The following is a 20,301-nucleotide window of genomic DNA, read 5'->3' on the forward strand; positions in this document are numbered from 1 at the left end:
ACCCAGCTTCAATGACACACTTCCATATCAAAGGCAGGTCTCACAATATGGATTGCATTCCAGAGATCATTTGAAGCTGCAGGCTGAGGGAGTTTGTACAGTCAAAGTGCACAAGTGGATTTTAGGAAGGATTTCCTATCTAACCTAATGCTTCCATCCAATCCACTGTGGCCTTTTACCTATAAAAGATAGAGGTCTCCCATTCCTTCCTTGATTCACCTTTGGACCTTCAAGAACCTCAGGAAGAATTCATCTGGACCCTGTTTTAAGTACAGTCCTCTCTTAAGCCCTCTTCCAAGTTCTGCCTCCTGCCAGATTTAGGCACCTAGGCCCCTCACTGGATGTGAATGACTCCATCAGGTGCTAGCTGAGCTTCCCTGTGTTGGGGGTGAAGAAAGGAATGGCAAGTCCTGTCCCTGAGCCTCTGTGGGACACCAGAAGAAACAAACCAACTGGGTCCCTCCATTGTACAGCTTAAAATCATCATCTGGCCGTGATTTAACTGTGCTTGAGTGTCTTTGAACTTTAAGGACCGGCAGAGCTACCTTTTTCAGTACTTCACATTTTTGCACCAGATGTTCTGCCTCATGGAACAGGCTCAACACCACATCACCCACCAGAGAGCCTATTCACCTGTTTAGCACCAGCACAAGAGCACCGTGTGAACATCTTGAAACTGCTGCACTTTCCAACCAAACATCAAACCACCATGACCTCACTTTGCAGCTCGACTCAAACTGCTGGAGCATTTCTTCACTGATACACTGAAACAAATCGTATTCATTGTGTCAAACTACGCTCGATAGTTAACCTACACCTGGTGATCCATTGGCCTGCATCCCTTCATGCTGCCTTTGAACCGCATGCATCACCACTTCAAACCTGACTTATTGCTGACTTGGGATCCCTTGCTCCTCACGATCCTCCTCCCAGGTTTGCCATGCTTCTCTTCTAATCTCAAGAGACACACTGGTGTCTAACTTGCCCCTCAAGATATCTGCAAGAAATCTGCTAGTGGCACTAGTGCTGTTCGCACACTTCAAACAACTGAAAGTGTCGCACAGCACTGTGTAAACAAAACCAACCCTAAACGTAGCTCACTGACTGGGTCCCAGTCATTCACCACCTCTCCCTACTTTTTTCCTACAACTATTACAATATTGTTATGACCGGCTCTTGGTCATAGGGTTCACTCCAAGGGACACTCAGGATACACAGGCCAGGTACGCATAGTGGTTACTTTATTAAGGTCCTTCTGTTACAAGGATCAGATGTCATCATAGTTATTAGGAGATAAAGAGGAAAGGGACAGGAGCCCACTGGCTCCCACCACCCAGGCTCACATAATCTAACTGCCTGGGTTAGAACCCATTCAACCCCAAACATTCTAATCTCACACTCCAGGCTCACAGCCTACATTCTGATGGTGACATCAATCCTGGCTCAGCACACATGCAAGTATAAGAGCCAACCCTAACAAATATGTACTCCATTCTAACAAGCCTTAAATACATATCCTAAACCTGCAGCCAGCAACGACCTCTTACCTCTTTAAAGTTTTCCTGGGACTCAATGGGAGCTTGGTGTCCCCCTGTAATCCCAGCTGTCAAACCTCAGATGCATGTTTTTAAAATTCCAGTTATTTGGGTATATTGCAGATCTACATGCGATTAGGAGCCCTTCCATGGGCCAGATTACATAAATTGCACTGATGCCAGGAAATTTTCATTTTACATTTTACCCAAGCCAATTGGGTGCAAAATGCAATATTTACACAATGTCATTTGTGAACAGGTTGTTTAGTTTTACATAACACTGCAAAATGTTCCTGCACTGAACAGAATTGCCATATCTTGGTGTTATTTTGGTATTCTGTCTCGCCCTATATTACAAACAGTATGTAATAGTAGCTCTTGTGTGCTACATTACTTGTTGTTATATTCCTGCTGAACGGTTTTGTTTTCTCATTTTATCAGTCCAACACTCGATAATATATGTGATGAAATCTAATAGTTTTGAGAACAAAAACTTAATTTGAGCTTAATGATCGAACGGAAGTGTCTTCCTGCGGAGAGGCTGAGTGGTGCAGGTTGGGGATGCCTCCTCCGCACCCGGACTGCTGCCCCCAGAAGGTGGTGAGCCAACCCCTCTGAAGAGGCCAGGGGGCCCCAGTGCAGGTGTTGCCCAACAGATCTGAGCACAGGGAGAGGCTAGTGTCTGATGCCCAGTGGGTCCTGGGTTCCAGAGGAAAGCTATCAAGGCTCCCTAAAGTAGTCCAAGGCCCCATTGGTTGGCATCCCAGAGCACAGATCCTTAACCGACTTGTACTAGAGGGCCAGATAAGAATGAGAATACCACAAAACACTGCAGCTGGACATGCAGTCATATGGAAAGACACTCAGGGCATGTCCTGACTCCTTGCCAGAACTCCCTGAGGTCAGCTGAGGCATCCGGGTTCACACTCCACAAGAACTGAGCCCGAGTGCTCAACCCCCACCAAGCCAAAGCGGAAGTCCCTGCACACCTAGGTGGTGGCCCAGCCCACTCCAGAGGGAAATTTTCTAACATGCCCTGGCTGGCCGGGGGTTCTGCCCTTTCCCTTGGGCGCCCTAGACTTATAACTAGGTCTATGCTCTTAACACCTTGAAACCAGAGCCCTGCCCCCCCATCTACTGCAACACCCACACCCAATCCATGGGCACTCAGCAGCCAACATGGGGATAAGGGCCACCTGACCCTCCTAGTCAGGTTTTTCGGTTCCATGCGTGATACCTCTCACCAGTCCTGCTTTTTGCTTCCAACTGCATGCTGAAACTTGAAGATTCATTTTTCCAATGGTCAGAGACTGCTAATGACCTGGCTTCAACAAGCTGTGTTGAGGAGGGAGATGGTCTCAGCACATGCCAGAATTTGGATGCAGCAAGAAAGTGACATTGGGCATTTTGCCAACTACCACTACCAAGCAACACCTGGTGTGTCTGACTCTCCCACAAGCTACCCTCAGGGATCCCTTGCTCTTCACAATCCTTCTCCCAGGTTTCACCCAATGAAATGTGTCACTACTCATTTCAAGAGACAGACTGGTATATCACTTACCCCTCAAGATATCGGCAAGGGGCACTCGTGCTGTTCGCCCACACCAAACAACTGAAAGTGTCACACAGCACTGTGTAAACAAAACCAACCCCAAATCGAACTCATTGACTGAGTCCCAATCATTCACCACCTCCTCCTACCCTTTTCCACCAATTATTACAAATATACTCCATTCTAATATGCCTTCCATAAAAATTCCAAAACTGCTGCCACCAATGACGTATTACCTCTTTAAAATTTGCCTGGGAGTCAATGGGAGCTCAGTGTCCCCCTGTAAGCCAAGCCGACGAATCTCAGATGCACTTGTTGACAATTCCAGTCTTTTAGTTATATTGCACAAAGGTTAGTCCTGGTCTAAAAGAGATTATGCGCCTTTCCATGGGACAGATTACATAAATTGCACCCATGCCAGAAAATGTGTCTTTCAAATTTTCCCGAGGCCAATTGGGTGCAAACACGCATTATTAACGCGGGTCACCCAGTGCAAAATGCCATTTGTGAACAGGTTGTTTAGTTTTACGTAACACTGCAAAATGTTCCTGCACTACGCATAGTTGCCATATGTTGGTGTAATGTTGGTGTTCTCACTCATCCATGTCGAATGTTATTGAGATAATCCTATATTACAAACAGTATGTAATAGTAGCTCCATTGTGCTACATTAACTATTGTTTTATACCCGCTGAACGGTTTTGTTTTCTCACTGTATCAGTCCAACACTCTAAAATACATGTGGTAAAATCTAATAGTTTTGAGAATCTGAACACAATACTGTAAAGCATTCTTAGTCTTTGAGTACGAAGAATTTGTGGTGAAACATATCGGCAAACATTATTGATTTCAGGGTAAATTAGCCCATGTGTTTGTATTTGCAGTCACATTTGCAATTACTGTTTGTTCTGAGAACATCAGCTAATTAAGTCACACTTTCACTTCAGTTGTTGTGAAAATTACAACATCTTAAATGTGTTGAAGAATAACAAAAGGCGCCTGTCTGCAGTTACAGCCAAATGTACGGACACGTGAGGGTGCCTTCTCTCAATTAGTTTTTGCCTTGACAGTCTCACACCCACGTAGCACTAGGTTTTAAGAAAAAAAAACAATGCACACCAGCAGCTTTGTTGTAATTATCACCTTCACACCATCCTTCTAAAAACACATAATAGGAAATGTCTAACTTTCCTTCTATTGCTTTGTTTTCTGTTTGATGTGCCATAACTTTGTCATTTGATACGTTGAATAGTCTTTACAAAATAAGATCTCCAGGCTTCAAAGAAATCCACTTGGGATTCCTATGAGGAAATATATCTGCATGCCTACCTGCCAGGTTTAAAAGTTCCATGCATCACACCTTGAGCCAGTCCTGCTTTTTGCTTCCAATTTCATGCTGGAACTAGTAGTTTTGTTTTTTCCCATTGCAAAGGTGGGCCTACGCATGCAGTGAGGAAAGAAACCACAGGACTGTCTCAAAGATTCCACACGGAACTGGGAAACATGGCAGCAAAGAGCCCTGCCCAGCCGAGAAGGTGTAAATCATGCACCGGGCCTTACCCATATCTGCATCAGGTCTCCAATGTGAGCATCCTCTGGCATGGTGGAGCAATGTAGGTAAGGGAAGGGAAGTTGGCAAGTCAGATCTGTAACTTCGGGATAAGGATTGGCTCTAAGGGCTGGGTCGGTCAGTCTGAGGTGTGAAGCATGGCTGGGTGTTTGCTGCGGCTGGACGAGGCATCATCCCTTGGAGGCGGCGCTGACTCTGGAATCAAGCTGGGCCCTTCCGGTGGCTCACCCGGGCTGCAGTGGTCGCCTCCCTTCTGGGATTCAGGGCTGGCGCTCTGCATGGACTGATGCCTAGCAGCAGACTTCGAACTGGTCTCGACCAAGGGAATCTAACATTTGAATAAAAACAAAGTGTCACGACGGCCTGAGGCTGGTGTTGACGCAATGTGATTGGTGCCCAGTGCCTTGAATGTCAAAGTGAAGAAATTCATTGAAGCACAGGTAAACGGTGGGAGTAACTATGGGCCTCATCACAAGTGGGTGGTATCCCGGCGATAATTCCACAGGAATACCGCCCAATGCTATTAGCATACTGCAACTTGACCAGCACTATTAGCTCCGGATCCCAAGCTGCAGTGCTGCGGTAAGTCCCTATTTATATTGGGTCCATTGGACCCAATGGGGCCTTTTTGGTGCAATTGAAACAGTACTAATATTGCCACAGTAATTACGCTGAAAATGGGGGTAAAGTCTGTGGATTTACCCCCAGTTCAGTTTTACTGCTCCGCCCAACTTGTGATGAGGCCCATGACTCTCTTAACCTTTCTCAGTCAGAGAGACCCTTACCTCTGCATGGTCCCACTGGTAACTATCGCTGTTGGACGATTCTTGCATAGGAGTTGTCTGTAAGGGGAAAGGCTAAAAGAGTATAACATCTCCATCTCCATCTGTGCTGTGCATGGTCTGGCAGATAGATGTGCCAAGAGAAATGGTGAATCAAAACACAAACACAAACAATTTCAGATGAGGTTTTTCCAGGTTCGACAAAACCCTGGGGTTGTTTCCTACACAAAACCAAACCCTTCACCAGTTTTACGGACCAACAACGAGCTGAGAGTGGATGCAGATGAGCATCGTAAATCACTTAAACACGCGTTCAACCACACAGTCTAATTGGGGATCTGCAAGGCATCACAATTTCTGCCTAGAGGCAAGAAGGGGATGACGACCCACAGATGGACGCTAGCAATTGAAAGAAGGCTGAATCAGATTAAGCACTCTAGGAATGCCTGCTGGACATAGGAGCTGTGGCAAGCTCTGGATTCTGGATGTAATGGAGGTCACAGCCATGGAGGAATAACCATACCCGTGAACCATGCTCTCTCTAAAATGAATCCAAAATTGATTCTGTTGAGAGATCCAGAAAAAGACTGTGAACTGTCATTTGGATGGTCGTGTTGGACTGTGTTGGTCTATGACTCAAACAGGGTGCATGCCCTCCAATATTATAGACATTAGAGAATAATTGTATATATAAATGTTAGTAATGTGAGATATATGATGTCAGATAATAGTATTGCTAGGCGGTGTCTCAAGTGATGTATTGTTACATCCTTGTTCATGTGTTGTATGTACTACACCAGGTATATCTATAGCATGCTTTGGAGTGTGTATAGATTCTGCTCTCAGCTTGTAAAACACCAATACAATGATAGCTGACGGGCAGCTCATTAACCAGGTATGGGTCACTTCAGTGTTACAAAAATAGTTGAATGTTTGTCATCCAATTAGTGATGTGCATGAATGGATGAGTGAGATTCCCACTGTCCCTACCTACTATCTAGCGAAATCACAGCCAAGGGAAAGGTCTTTGCAGAATCAATGTGGAAAGAAAACCCTATTGAGCTTCACTCTAGTGTGGCACTGTGAAGAGACATGCAAGGTGTAGGATAAGTGGGAAGCCCTCAGGCCAGCAGTAAAATACCACTACGCTCTTATCATTTATTATTTTTATGAGTATTATTATTATTATTATTATTATTATTATTATTATTATTTATCATTTTTCCACTTACACAGTGAAGCAGGGGGGCTCCGAGCGCCCAGCACCCACTAGACTCCACCCACTCCGGGGACAGGGCAGGTGGGGATTTTGACTGGGGCTGTTCACTTGTGAAACGATAATGCATGTATCCGAAGGTGAGCTCAGGGAAGACAGAGAGCTCAGGGAGGACGAAAACCTCCTATGCAGCAGAAGGGCAAAGGTTTGCTTGATCTCGGTTTTCAGTATGAATTCAGACCGTGAAAGCTGGGCCTCATGATCCCTTTGACATTTTGGGTTTCAAGCAGGAAGTGTCAGAAAAGTTATCAGATGTATAACAGGCTTGTGAAAGCCAAGATTTCATAGTAACATTATTTTTTTAATCCTTCAATGTCAGCTCTTTTTATCATTGTGAAGCAGAATTCACCAAGCATTGGCTTGGCCACCCACTTATAGGGAAAGTCAGCAGGGTTTAGACCGTGATGAGACAGGTTTGTTTTGCACTACTGATGATGTATTGTTGCAATAGTAATCCTTCTCAGTACGAGAGAAACCGCAGGTTCAGGCATTTGTTATATGTGCTTGGCTGCCATCTGTGGTATTATGGCTGAATGCATCTAAGTTCGAATCCCCCCAAAACCATAATGATACCACAGCGCTGTGGAGCCTCATTGACCTAGTATATCTGCCCTCTGGGCCGGTGCATAAAGCTGCTTGCCACAGGACTTGAGTGTGGACTGAAGAGGGTCACCTCTCTCGCCTATAATGTACCACATGTTTGTGGGGAATATGGTGCTAAATCATTCATAATCTTCATGATTTTGGGTCAGGAATTTGAATTTGGCAGAGCGGAGAACCTACCTTGCTGCTAACTATTGAAAGTCATCCTCTTAGCCAAACATTTGTCAAAGACACCAAGGCGATGGCGGCCACACAGGGATTGCCATCTTTCCTGCTGTGCTGCGGGTACACGGGAGCCTCTCACCCAGCCACCCATCCACCTTGAGTGCACCCATGGGGTTGTGGGCAGTCTGTGAGCACCATTCTTTCCCTTTAAGTTCAGCCTAGCAGACCAGATGGCATTGGCTTATACAGCAGCAGGGTGACAGGACCCAGCCTGTGGGAGGCAGAAAGAGAGGATGGGCCTTGGTTGCAGAGGGGGGCATAAGCCCCGGCCCCAGGGCATAGCATTGGTGGCTTAAACCCCAGAACATGGACAGTGGCCTTAAAGCAGGTACACCCTCGTGGCCACCCGGGCATCAGGTCAGAGTGGGCTGGTCCAGGCTATCTGGTCCTTTGGCTGGACCCGACACGCCACTTGGTCTTGGCGGTTGGACCAGATGGCCTGAGTCATGTATGGCACAGCTGACTCCTACATTAGTCTCTGGCTGAGCTCCATAAACCCATCACTTTGTGGGGGCTTAATAGTGGATGGGAAGTGTTGTCGTGCAGGGCAACTCTGTGGCTTAAGCCCCAGGCTGCAAAGGTGACAGCTTAAACCCCAGCACCAGGACACAGAGGTGGCAGCTTAAGCCCGAGCAGTAGGGCACATATGTGATGGCTAAAGCTCAGACCCAGAGGTGGCAGATTAAGCCCAGGCCCCAGGAGCCCACAGCAAATTTCTTCTTCACAGGACTTCTAAAGTCAGATAAATCATTGACCAAAGCAGAGCACTGTAAAAGGTAAAACTGCTGCACTTCAGAAAGACTTTGGTTCATTTTTATTCTTGGACTCAGCATCCCAGGAGCTCTTTCTTCCAAAGGGGGTCCATCCTCGGAGGGAATCGTTGAGTGAAACCGAGAAGCTCTAGCACTCTATCTGTCAAGGCACCAAAGCTACTGTGATGAGGAACAACATCCTCTAGCCTCAGTAGTTGTCCAGGGGTCCAAGAGTCGTCATGGATCCTGTTCTTCTGTGGACTCTCAGGTACTTTGGGGTGGCAGAACCTTTTCAATAAAGCACAATTGTATTGACCATTATTGGACTGGGCTGTAAAAAACAGAATAGGTTACTCCCTAACTTTTCCATTACAGGTTGCTCAGGAGGGGGTACCCTCACTCAGAATTATCAGTCTATCCAAAGGGAAGTTTTCTGCCACTGTTCACCAGTAACCTGCCTTTCTTCCTTATTCCATGCTGTTATACCTCACTTATGAATCTGCATGCCTATTTACCACTGTCTGCAGTTAGTTTATCTATTACTGGATTTAAGTAATGTGTGGGACCACATAGTGTGTATATATTTGCCATCTTTGAATATGTATTCCAATTGCAAAGTGCTATTATGTGTATATAGTCCTGATCCCTTATTTCATATACAGAAGCTGTGTTATCACCTAATGTAGTCTGTAGACATTCCATTGTGGGGGCTTTGGGGATACACTGTATTTGAGATCCTCCCTGCATCATTTCCTGAAAGCTCAAACCTGGCTGCTTGTCCATTGCTACTAAATGGAGAGCCTTGCCGGGGTGGATTGGGCCTTTACCCTACCATATAGAGGGCAGAAGTACAGAACCCCCCTCCCATCTTTACACTGAACATGACCTTTTCCTTTACTGATAAAGGGAAAGTGTTTTCGACACCAGGCATGCATTACACTAGAGTAGCAGCAGTTATCCAAGCACTTTACAGTGCCAGTGCTGTACGAGGGGTGTCCTTACATCACAACCTGTTCCTCTATGAAGTTATTGTTTTATTAAGATGGCTGCAGGGGATACAGAATATGGTAGTCTGTCTACACGCATAGTTTGTGCTCAGACCAGAGGTCCCCCAGAAAAAGGAAGAGGGTACCATCATTATCTTAGATTTGGAAGTAGTGATTACCAGAAAAGAAACACTAAGTGTGGCAGGCACAGGCGAGGAGGGGGTAGAATGGCATACAGTCCTGTGCATAGATCCTACCCTGCCACTAAAGGAGGTGGCTGATGGAGGGCTGTTTGAGGACAGGAAGAAGGAAGGAGAAACAGTGTTTGAAAGTTGCATACCCTGTCACGTAGCAGTACAATACAGAGAAGAACTGCACACTGTACTGGTTGCCAAGTCGCCACCATCACTCTTATATGAAGATATAACAACGGTACCCAGTTGCCTGTGGACGAGCAACCCTCATGATGTATGATTATTGAAGAGCATAGGAGCAGCCAAAAAATGTTGAAACCAGGTGCAATATTAACCTGAGTGAAACATTGCCCTCTGTCCAGAGAGGCCGACAAAGGGATCTACTCCACCATTGCCACATGATTTGAGCAAAGCATGATAGTGCCATTAGCATCCCCATGCAATATGGCCATATACCCTGTGAAGAATGCAAAAGGGTCATCTTGGAGTTTGATACAGGATCTCCACCCTAAATAATATTGTTGAAGCAGAGTTCCCAGTAATGCCTAACTGAGCCACAATTATGTGCAACATACATGCAGATGCAACCCATTGCACTGTGAGTGATCTACACAATGCATTCTTTCCATCCCACTACACCCATAATCCCAGAATCTCAACATGTTTACTTACCACTGGCAGTATTTTCATCACACTCACTTACCTTAGGGGTATTTCAGTCCCCAAGCCTTTTCAACAGGGTACTCCAGATGTATCTAGGTAACCTGCAGGTTTCAAGCATAGTCATTCAATATGTAGACAAGCTTTTAGTCTGCAGGCCGACAGAGGAGCAGTGAAGGAAAGATTCAGTGCAGCTCTTAACCTTACTTGTACACATGGTCTATAACACGGACAAGGAAAAGCTGCAGTAGTGCCAGAAGAAAGTAGTGTATTTATGGCAAATAACGTAATTGGCAGGGTGGAGAGTGACCCCAGGCAGAACAACAGCAGTACACAACACACTCGAGCCAACCACAGTGAAACAGATGCAGCAGTTTCTGGGGTTGTGCAACTACCGCAGCACGTGGATCTTAGATTATTCCACTAAAGTTAGGCACCTGCTGCTGGCATCGGAGGAAGCAAAGAAAGTGAAGGGGCCCATTGAACGTACATGTGAGATAGCAGAATCTTTTCAGGATCTTAAACTGATGATCAGCAATGCACCTGTGTTTGCAAGACCAAACTACAGCAAGTCATTCTGTTTGTTCTCACACTCTGATGGTCAGGTAATGACAGCAGTTCATCAATCAGCAAACATCCACAGCCCACAAAACATTAGCTTATTACAGTAGACTCCTAGTCCAAGTAATGCAGGGACAATTCCCATGAGAACAGGCACTGGAAGACGTCTCCATGATATTTATGGGATGCTCAGTTACTTTTTATATAGAGCATGCTGTTTTTGCCATTATGGAAAAATCAAACTCAACTCTCACTACACAGAGATATTTGGTTACAAGGTCATACCATCAAGCTCATCCATCCGTATCATCAGGTGTCACGTTGTGAACCCAGCAACATTTGTAGCAAAGCATGTGGAGGGAAAATATAAGTTTCACGATTGTGCAGTATATGAGAATGTACCAGAGGAAGGCCCTCCAGTAAAATAAGATTCACTAGAGGAGAGTGGGGGGGTGTTGTTCATTGATGGGTCATCACAATTGGTTAGGAGAATGGACAGAGGCGCATAGGGTCGGCAGTGGTGAGGTTTAGAAGAGGAATATGAAGTGGTCATACACAAAAGATTGCTCTTGTACTATTCAACACAAGCAGCAGAACTCACAGCATTTATTAAGGCTTTAGAAATGTCACCAGAATATTGGGTTACCATTTATTCAGGCTCAGCATATGTCAATTCCACAATACACTTAGGCCTATCAAGATGGCGCAGGAGAGCTTTCAAGAAGTCAGATGGAACCCCAGTAAAACATGCAACATTGCTCTCCAGATTATTTGATGCATTAATATGCACTTCATTAGAGACCATTGTGAAATGTGCCATCCATAGTAAAGGAACTGACCCAATCTCTGACAGTAATGGCACCACGGACACAGCAGCAAAACAGGCAGCATGCCTACCAAACAAACCCCCAGTTATTGCATTACATCAAGCACAGTCACCAGTCCCGGATAACGCAGCCCTACTCCCCCAGAACAGATCACAGATTTGTAGGGACGAGCCCAACAGCAAGAAAATAAAACCCTGAATCAAAAGAGGATGTGCATTGTCACCCAGAGACCTAATTGGAAGACAAAGTGATATAGGTAAAGTCATTATGCCTCTAGAACTACTAACTATTGCCTTTGATCAATTGCACCATACCACTTATGCCCCTAAGCAGCACATTGCTGCAGACGTCAGTGAGGATTGGTTTGTAACCAATCTTTCAGAACACGTTGACAGGTTCATGGCCAATTGCACCACATGCCACCTATTCAACAAAAAACACACTCTAAAGACTTTGAAAGCCACTTTGCCCAACCACTCAGGCCTCTTCAGTGAGCTCCATATTGACTGTGTCAACATGATTACCAGGTGCAGTACTTTTCGTTAAATGATTGTTGTTGTTGAATTGATTGACAATAGAGATTTAACAATGGCTTGTATGTCAATTAAATCTCGGGTAGTATTAAACATACTGTTAAAAGAAAGAGAGACCTTGCATGAATTAGGATTCGTGCAGTTTCAGGACAACAAGAACTCGTGAGGCAATCACCACATCAGTATAAATGCTAATCTCCATTTAAGAGAATAAGAAAATCTCAACACAAAGATTACTAACCAACTGACAAAATTGATGAAAACCCTGCAAAATAATTGGCAGCCACGAGCATAACAATCCCAAGAAAAAGATAAATTCCACTTAATATCATGGAACACTAGAGGCCATAGGCATTTGCTAAATTCAGATATAAACAATTTGAAACATCATGATATAGTGGCTATTCAGGAATCATGGTTGACCATTGTTCCTATATGGGACGACTATTATATTAGTATGATACCAGCCGAACTCGCGGCTCGTGGGAGACATATGACGGGGCTTCTTGTAGCAACAAAAAATCAAAAGGCTTCAAATTGGAAGTCTGGCTTTCATTAAGTTCATGTGCCCAACTAGTAAGGATAACCAAACACAATCTGGTGATTGCCTTATTAAATGTCTATTGGGGACGTACAAGTCTATCTGTTTATTACTTTGTTATGCAAATTGAGGCTGCATAGCAAACTGTTGGTTTGGATGAAAATGTAACAAACACATTCATTATGGGTGATTTAAATCTCCATTTACTTAGGACTGAAAATGGTCCAGAACAATTTATTAAATGTAGATGGAACAACATCATGGAGGAAAGGTCCTTTGTAATGCTAAATGGAACCCTCCCGTGTGGCATTCCCGCAAAATCAACCTGGCAGAGAGGAATGCAAGAATCCACGCTAGATTTCATCTATAGAGATTATGCATTTATGATCCACTGTGATTGTTTGGAAATAAATCATAATGATCATAGTGAACATAAGCAGCTTTGTTTAACGTGGTTGTGGCCTTGTTTCTCTAATCCAGAGGGGCAGCCCGCTATGTGGGATGCCCCTCTAGCGCCCCTGCGAGGGCCATGCCAGCCTCTCACGATGAGTCTGGTCCCTCTTTTTCCATCTCATGCTTGCTTCAGAGTCTAGCCTTGCTTTGCCTTTATTATTCTGAATGCAGATTCTCTCATATGTTACTAGGACGGCAGAGCATGGGTCCTCTGGTCTGTTAAATTATTCAAAGAGCCCCTGTGGCCTTTCTTTGCCTCTCCCTTGTCTCACTGCTTGCTTGCATAGCTTGAACACTCAACATATTCTCCCTAACACAGCAATGGCAGCTGCAGTCTGTCTTAACTTCTATTTGTTCTGTGTCTTGAATTGGCCTCTTATTTCCGCTTTTCTGTCTGCAGGGGAAAGGCATTTGCCAGTCACTTCCATGATGGTTCTACCTAGCCATAAGAGGGCAACAGCTAGCCAATATCGGAAGAACATGGGCATATTATTCCAGAGGCTGGCAACTGCCTTCCTAATGCCTACACAAGAGACACAACTCTTGCCTTTGTTTATGAGTGCATGAGATTAAAAATCAAGGTACTATCTTGGCAAATAATGGAAGATCTAGGATAAAATGGACAATAAAGACCTTGTCAATGATGCACTCAAAATTTGCAGAGGGATTGCATTGTGATTGTCATGATAATGACATTTACACAACCGCTATGCAAGCCTTCAGCGAAACCAAGTCTTTTGATAATAAAGTCATCTTTAAACACATCCATGCCTTTGACGTGCAGCATAAGCACAAAAGAATCAGCTGAGAAGGGAAATTATATATCTTAGGAAAGTAACATCAGTGGCTAGTCAAAAAACAATACGATACTTGAAATGCGTCTATAGGAATTGGATAAGAGCAAGAAAATACCTTCTGACCCAGAAAGAAGGGGAAAAAATGCTTGGACAAATAGCCATTAAATCATCTGCCGGAATCTGGCAGCTTTTGAAACGATGCCACAAATAAACCCCAAGCAGCTATGCAGACCACCACAGTGTCAGAAAACCGGTGGGCTAAGTATTATGAAAACATATATCAGTCTCCCATTCCCTTCTGCTTACCCAATGTTGACTATGTATCCTTACAACATCATTTTGCCATAGAAAGATATGACCTTGTACAATCCATCTTTAAATTAAGCTCATCTCGAGCCCCAGGACCAGATGATTTATCTAACGTGGTCCTGAAGTCCAATCCTGAGATCTGGGCAGATATTCTGCACCTGACATTTCAGAAGATCCTCCAAGTCGGTATTATACCTTCCTCATGGAGGACATCAATAATTATTCCCCTATTTAAAAAAGGCGATAGGACAGATCCAGCGGTGTATAGACCAATTCCCTTACTAGATACTCTGAGAAAAAGTTCATAGGACTGTTGTTGAAAGAGTTCAATCTATGGCAAGATGAGAAGGCTCTTAGAGACCCCTTCCAAACAGGATTTATTGCAGGATTCGGGACAGGCATTAATCTGCTGGTCATCAATATCGTAAAAGCTAATGAACAACACAATAAACAACCATTATACATGTGATTAGTAGATTTCCGTATGGCGTTTGACTCTGTAACTTCAGAACTCGCATTGAAAAAACTGTTTGATGCACAATGTCCAGGGTATTTAATAAATTATATACATCAATTACACCTCGAAACATCAGTGCAAATTTGTTTAAATACAGCTTGACAACTAACTGCCCGATAAAAACCTCAAGAGGGCTTAAACAAGGCTGTACTTTAGCCTTGGCACTATTCAACTTTTACATCACTGATTTAGGACAGTGTTTCAAGAATGTTACTTCAGATTCACCGAAATTGGGCAATACCACTATGAAGTGTTTACTCTATGCGGATGATCTGGATTAAATATTGGAAACTCTGCGAGAGCTACAGTCATTATTAGACGCTTTAGGTACATATGCACTTAAAAACTGTCTAATTGTAAACACTATGAAAACTGAAGTAGTACAGTTTGGCTCGGCTGGGAGTGGTTATAAATCAAGAACTTGTACTTACAGAAACAATTACTTCCAGTAGTTGCTAAATATACTTACTTGGGACTGAAGTTAAAAAATCATCTCAAAGATCATCTGTATGAGCAAGAATTGAGAGAAAAATTGATAACGGCCATCTCTCAATCTAAAATAATAAATGCTAGAGAAATTCACGATTGTCCCCATTCTCACACATTATAAACAAAAAGTTAAAGTCCAAGACAGTTAAATCCAGCCAATTTTGGCAACAAATAGAATGCAAGTACTGGAGGTCTGTTTTGAAATTGCCCAAATCCCAGCCAAAGCCAATTGTGAGGCATGAACTGGGTCTTTTGGCTTTACATGCAATGTATAAATGGAGGATGTGTGCACTATATCGAAAATACATAGCACCAAGGAGACCGATAGATCTGTTTTCAATATTAGAAAACTTTGTGGATGCTTCAACTGATCATTTTATCACACAATGGAAATCCTCTGTTCAAACTTATTTGCAAGAGGCTGATATATTAATTGAACTTTTATTGGCAAACCCTGACAGAGCTAAGATAAAGATATGGCAGGCAGATTGCATTAAGATGAGGGAGCAGTGCATGATATACAAAGACTTTAATCAAATCCATTTGACATAAAGAAATATGGTGTGCTACCACTGTATCTGACAAAATCGTCTAGCTTATCTTACAGATCAGACTTCCTGCCTTTTCATTTAAACTTGTGGCACAGAAATGAAATCAAGTTCCGAAATCAAACAGAATATCAGTCCCACCTTCCCCCTTCAAACACAAGAGAAAAACGGAATTGACTTTGCAGCTGTCAGAATGGCTTTGAAATGGTCTTTGGAATTGACAGAGCAAAAACACCAGATGTTGTCAAAAAGGCTTAAATTGTTATACATTCCTATGGGAGCCACTTTGAACAGTTGCAAACTATCACAAGCAATGGTTTAGTCAAGAGAAAACAATGGAAATCCCAAAGTCCGAATCGGAAACAATTTAAAGCTATTTCACACGTGTAAAATTTCTCAGAATGTAAAATTGCAGAAAACTTTTCCTTACATGATATTCGCTTGAATGGGAAAATCACACTGTTTTGGGTTCTATGGATAGCTAACGATGTTCGGTACAAGTAGGAGTTGAAAGTTATAGAGGCTTTAGTAAAGGTTGTATTTATAAAATAGGCGCGATCATGGAAAACAGAAATACACTTTGAAAATGACAGATGGAATGATTACAATAGATTATGACTATGAAAAAGCGAATGCCACAGATGGATCTTACAGTCACATAATCAGTGTAACCCGCCTGATGTGGATACTCTTCTTCTTCAGATGAGAAGAGTCAGCGCAAAGATAGTTCTAGCAACACTATGGTTCTGAGTTAAAATTGGGATGGGTTTGAGATAGGGATAAGACAATGCAAATATACTAGGGGTCACAGTTCTTCCTATTAATACTCACAGGATACGTTATTGAATTGGACCGTCAGTTCTGGTCATGGATTGGATCTGGTCTAGGAAGAACAGAACATCAGGCACAGGATCGGCACGGGATCGGATCAGCTAGGCCGGTCACTGGATTTGCACAGAATCTGCCCTCCTTTATTGTGGATATTTCAATCAGCTGGATAGAGAGTTCCTCAGGCAAGCCTAGTGGTAGCAAGCCAGAGAATTTCATGATACTAGTTCAAAAGGCCTTCTAACACCACAGCGCTTCACTGGGTTGCACGAATAATTTTGAGGATTAGGCCTTGCAGAAAGTCAATAGTTCTCTACTGCTTGCAAGAGTCTTGGCATTTGGATCCGGAAAGATGTTAAAGCTCGATGTAGAATGCTGGATCAGAGTGCTTCGCCGGAATCAGGAAAGTGAGTGAATCGGTCAGTTCCTATGTGTTGTCAGCTGTCTCTATGTATCCTTTAAAATTACATCACAAAATATGTGTATGGGACGGCTTGACTAATCCTGCCCATTTGAGCTGTGATTGGGTCAAAACTTCATCTTGGCCTTGCATTTGAGTGATTGGATCAAGGCCGGTTGATGTCACATTTTATGGTTTACTTTACAGTTCTTAGAAACCTCCCTTTAGCTACTGGTCTCAAAATCAGATTTTTATACTAAATACACATTTCTACATCGGTCACTTTTCCACAAATCACACACAAAGATGCCATATTTTATGTAGCATCTGTTCCTCAAATTCCCGTAGCTGTGTGGTCTTGTCTCAGCTTTCTACAGAATTTTGTCCTTTTTGCTATGAACACAATTTCCAAACTTTATGCAAATTTCCACAAATGTGTGTGTTTAACATAGGAATGTGTGTGTACATTTTCACAATTCTAGGATTCATACATTTCACATAAAACCACATATATTTCCATTCCTGTCCAGAACATGCTACACGGTTCTGCTGCCTCTTAAAACTTGCATCCAAAAACTAAACTAACAGATATGTCCTTGGTATATTTTTCACCATTTTGAATCACAAGTTATGAGTCTTTAAAAATTATTCTTTTTTCATGCTTAACAGCACATGGTATGCCCCTTTTTCTCTCCCTGGAGTCTAGGAGCATCCCCCTCCTGTTTGTTCCTTCCAAGAGCCATTTACAACCCTCTCACACCTCTGTTTCCTGGGCCTTCTATTGTTCATTCTCTTTCTGTAGACAAGAGTCGTTTGTTAACCCACAATTATCATCTCCCCGTGAGTTTTAGCTGAGAGGATATCCCTCCCCCTGAGAGAAACCTGTTTGTCCACTTCCAAAGGGTTGCAGCTCAGCCAAGCTAATTTATTCTTAATTAAAGATCCAGGAAAAACCAAACTTGTTGCATCAAACATAAATACCTTACTTTCTTAGCTTTAATTCTGTGGGGTAAAAAGCACCTGAGATCTATATTCTTTTTAGCCACAATCCTTTTTATGCTTGCTGATCGGCAGGCTTTTTAGTTTAGATCACTTTAAAGTTTCATTAGTAACTCATCTGACAGCTGTCATTCAGGTAGCCCAGGGTACTGCACCCATATTCTGACAGGGCTGTCAGTTTACAGACAATCCGGTTTTTCTGAAGAAATGTTTTGCTCTTCACATTTAGGACTTTGTATGTTCGCAATGCTTAATAAGACTACATGAATTTTAGCGCCTAGCAAGATTTTGAATGTTGAAGGTTGTTGTGTGTTATAGGCATTTTGGAGTTTTTAGCAACAAAGCAAATGTCATTTATAGACACATTTTGGAATTTCATTTGCAAAGTGCTGCTTCTCTCTCTACACTCTGTTTGCTGGTCATGGAGCCCACTGGCACCTTTTCTGAAGGGTGTGCTCTATTCCACCACACATGAACCATTAGCGGCAGGTTGTGCATCCATCCTTTTGTTGTGTTGCAGAATGCGTTTTTTGTAGGTTTTTGGTGAACACAAGGGTTTTGCCGCCATTGTTGCAGTTTCTTGTGCCATAAGTATTAGAGTAATGCCGCATAGCACAGCGAAGTGGGTCAATACATCCCAAAGAGCCTCCCCTCCCGACTTGCTTTTGACCTCCCATCAAGGGAAGTCAGGAGATTGGGATGTTCTTTTTTTCTGTTCATGTGGAGAAATCCAGTCACTTCACCCATCAGTGCTGGAGCGACACACTTTCCTCACCGGTTCTGGTCGGGAGTATTGCTGGTTCTGGTTGGGAGTATGGAGCGGCACTCCGGGCTCCTTGTGTCTTTCCTCCACATCCCCGAGTGGTCCTCCTTGTTAATTCTTGGATGATTCTTAGTCCAGATGCTAGAAGATAGGACATATCATGGTTATGGATATGTTCCCACTACCGTGTCCACACGTCATCTGGGGATGTCAGCAGTGGGAAAGACATTTGCATTGATTACACTTGGTGATATTCTCCATCTATGTTTACTAATCGTCTTAACACTCTTCTTGCACATAAACAGTGAACATTTAGTAATTCTTTTATGTCTCTGGATTTTCCCCCTCTGGGTTTCCGGTCGGCTCCTCTATTTGCCGCAAAGTTTGCATGGGATGGCAACTCTTCATTTTGTTTATGTGGACCCACTTGTCTTCCCCTTCTGTCAAACTGCCCTTGGGGATGCGGATTCTGTAGGCGACTGGTGAGATTCTGTCCACAATTTCAAATGGACCCCACCAACTTGGGAGAAATTTGCGCTCTTGGCTTGGTTCCTTTGGAAATTGTTCAAGTAGACACGGTCTCCTACTTGATATTCTTTTTTAGTTGTCTTAAGATCATGGTGGGTCTTCATACTGTCTGCAGATCTTTCTAGATTCTGCTGATCATAGGCCAAAGAATGTTGAAGGTGTTTTCTCAGATTCTCAACATACTCATGAGTTGTGGAGGCATTTATCACAGTCTGCACTTGGGTTCTGTATAGCAGATGCTGGTGTAGCACCATCCTTCATCCAGTCATCAGCTCAAATGGAGACATTTTTGTTGCAGAAGAAGGGGTAGATCTGATGGACATCAGGACAAGGGGTAATTGAATGTCCCAACTTGGCCCAGAATATGCTGCAAACTTTTTTAATATGCTCACAATAGTTTTATTGTACCTATCAACTCCACCACTAGAGGATCGCCGGTAGGCAATGTGTAGTTTCCTTTTGACCCCAAGTATCTCCCACATCTTTGTCATCACTTCACTGGTGAAGTGGCTATTTCGGTCTGACTCAATCCTATGGGGTATTCCAAAACGTGAGAAGATGTGATTGATCATCAGGGCAGCTGCTGTTTCTGCCTTGCAATTTGGGGCCGGGAGACATTCCACCCATTTAGTGAACAAGCATGTTACGGTCAACAGGTACTTGTTCCCCCTAAAGGAGCGAATTACGGCCCCAACAAAATCAACTTGCAAATCTGACCAAGGCAGTGTCATCCCTATCTTTTGGAGGGGAGCACGGTGTGAGTGATGTTGGCTGAAATTGAGCATGCACAATACACCCCTTCAAGTATTGGTCGAGGTCCTGCCCATATGTGGCCAGTATGCAACCTCTTGCAAGATTTCTAGTGTCATATGAAACCCCCGATGACCGGCTGTGGCCGCATCATAGGCGTGACTTAGCATCAGTCTTCAGAATGAGGTAGGGACCACCAACCGTCTTGGATTCATAACATTTTTGGACATTTCATCAACACTCTGAGGTCCTCTTTCCCAATGTAATTGATATCTGTCAGGGGAAAGTTCTCAGGGCCCTCAATGTGTTGATAAAACTTACCA

The sequence above is a fragment of the Ambystoma mexicanum genome, chromosome 5p, assembly GCF_040938575.1.
Source record: "Ambystoma mexicanum isolate Mex_15411 chromosome 5p, UKY_AmexF1_1, whole genome shotgun sequence".
In the NCBI taxonomy this organism is placed as follows: Eukaryota; Metazoa; Chordata; class Amphibia; order Caudata; family Ambystomatidae; genus Ambystoma; species Ambystoma mexicanum.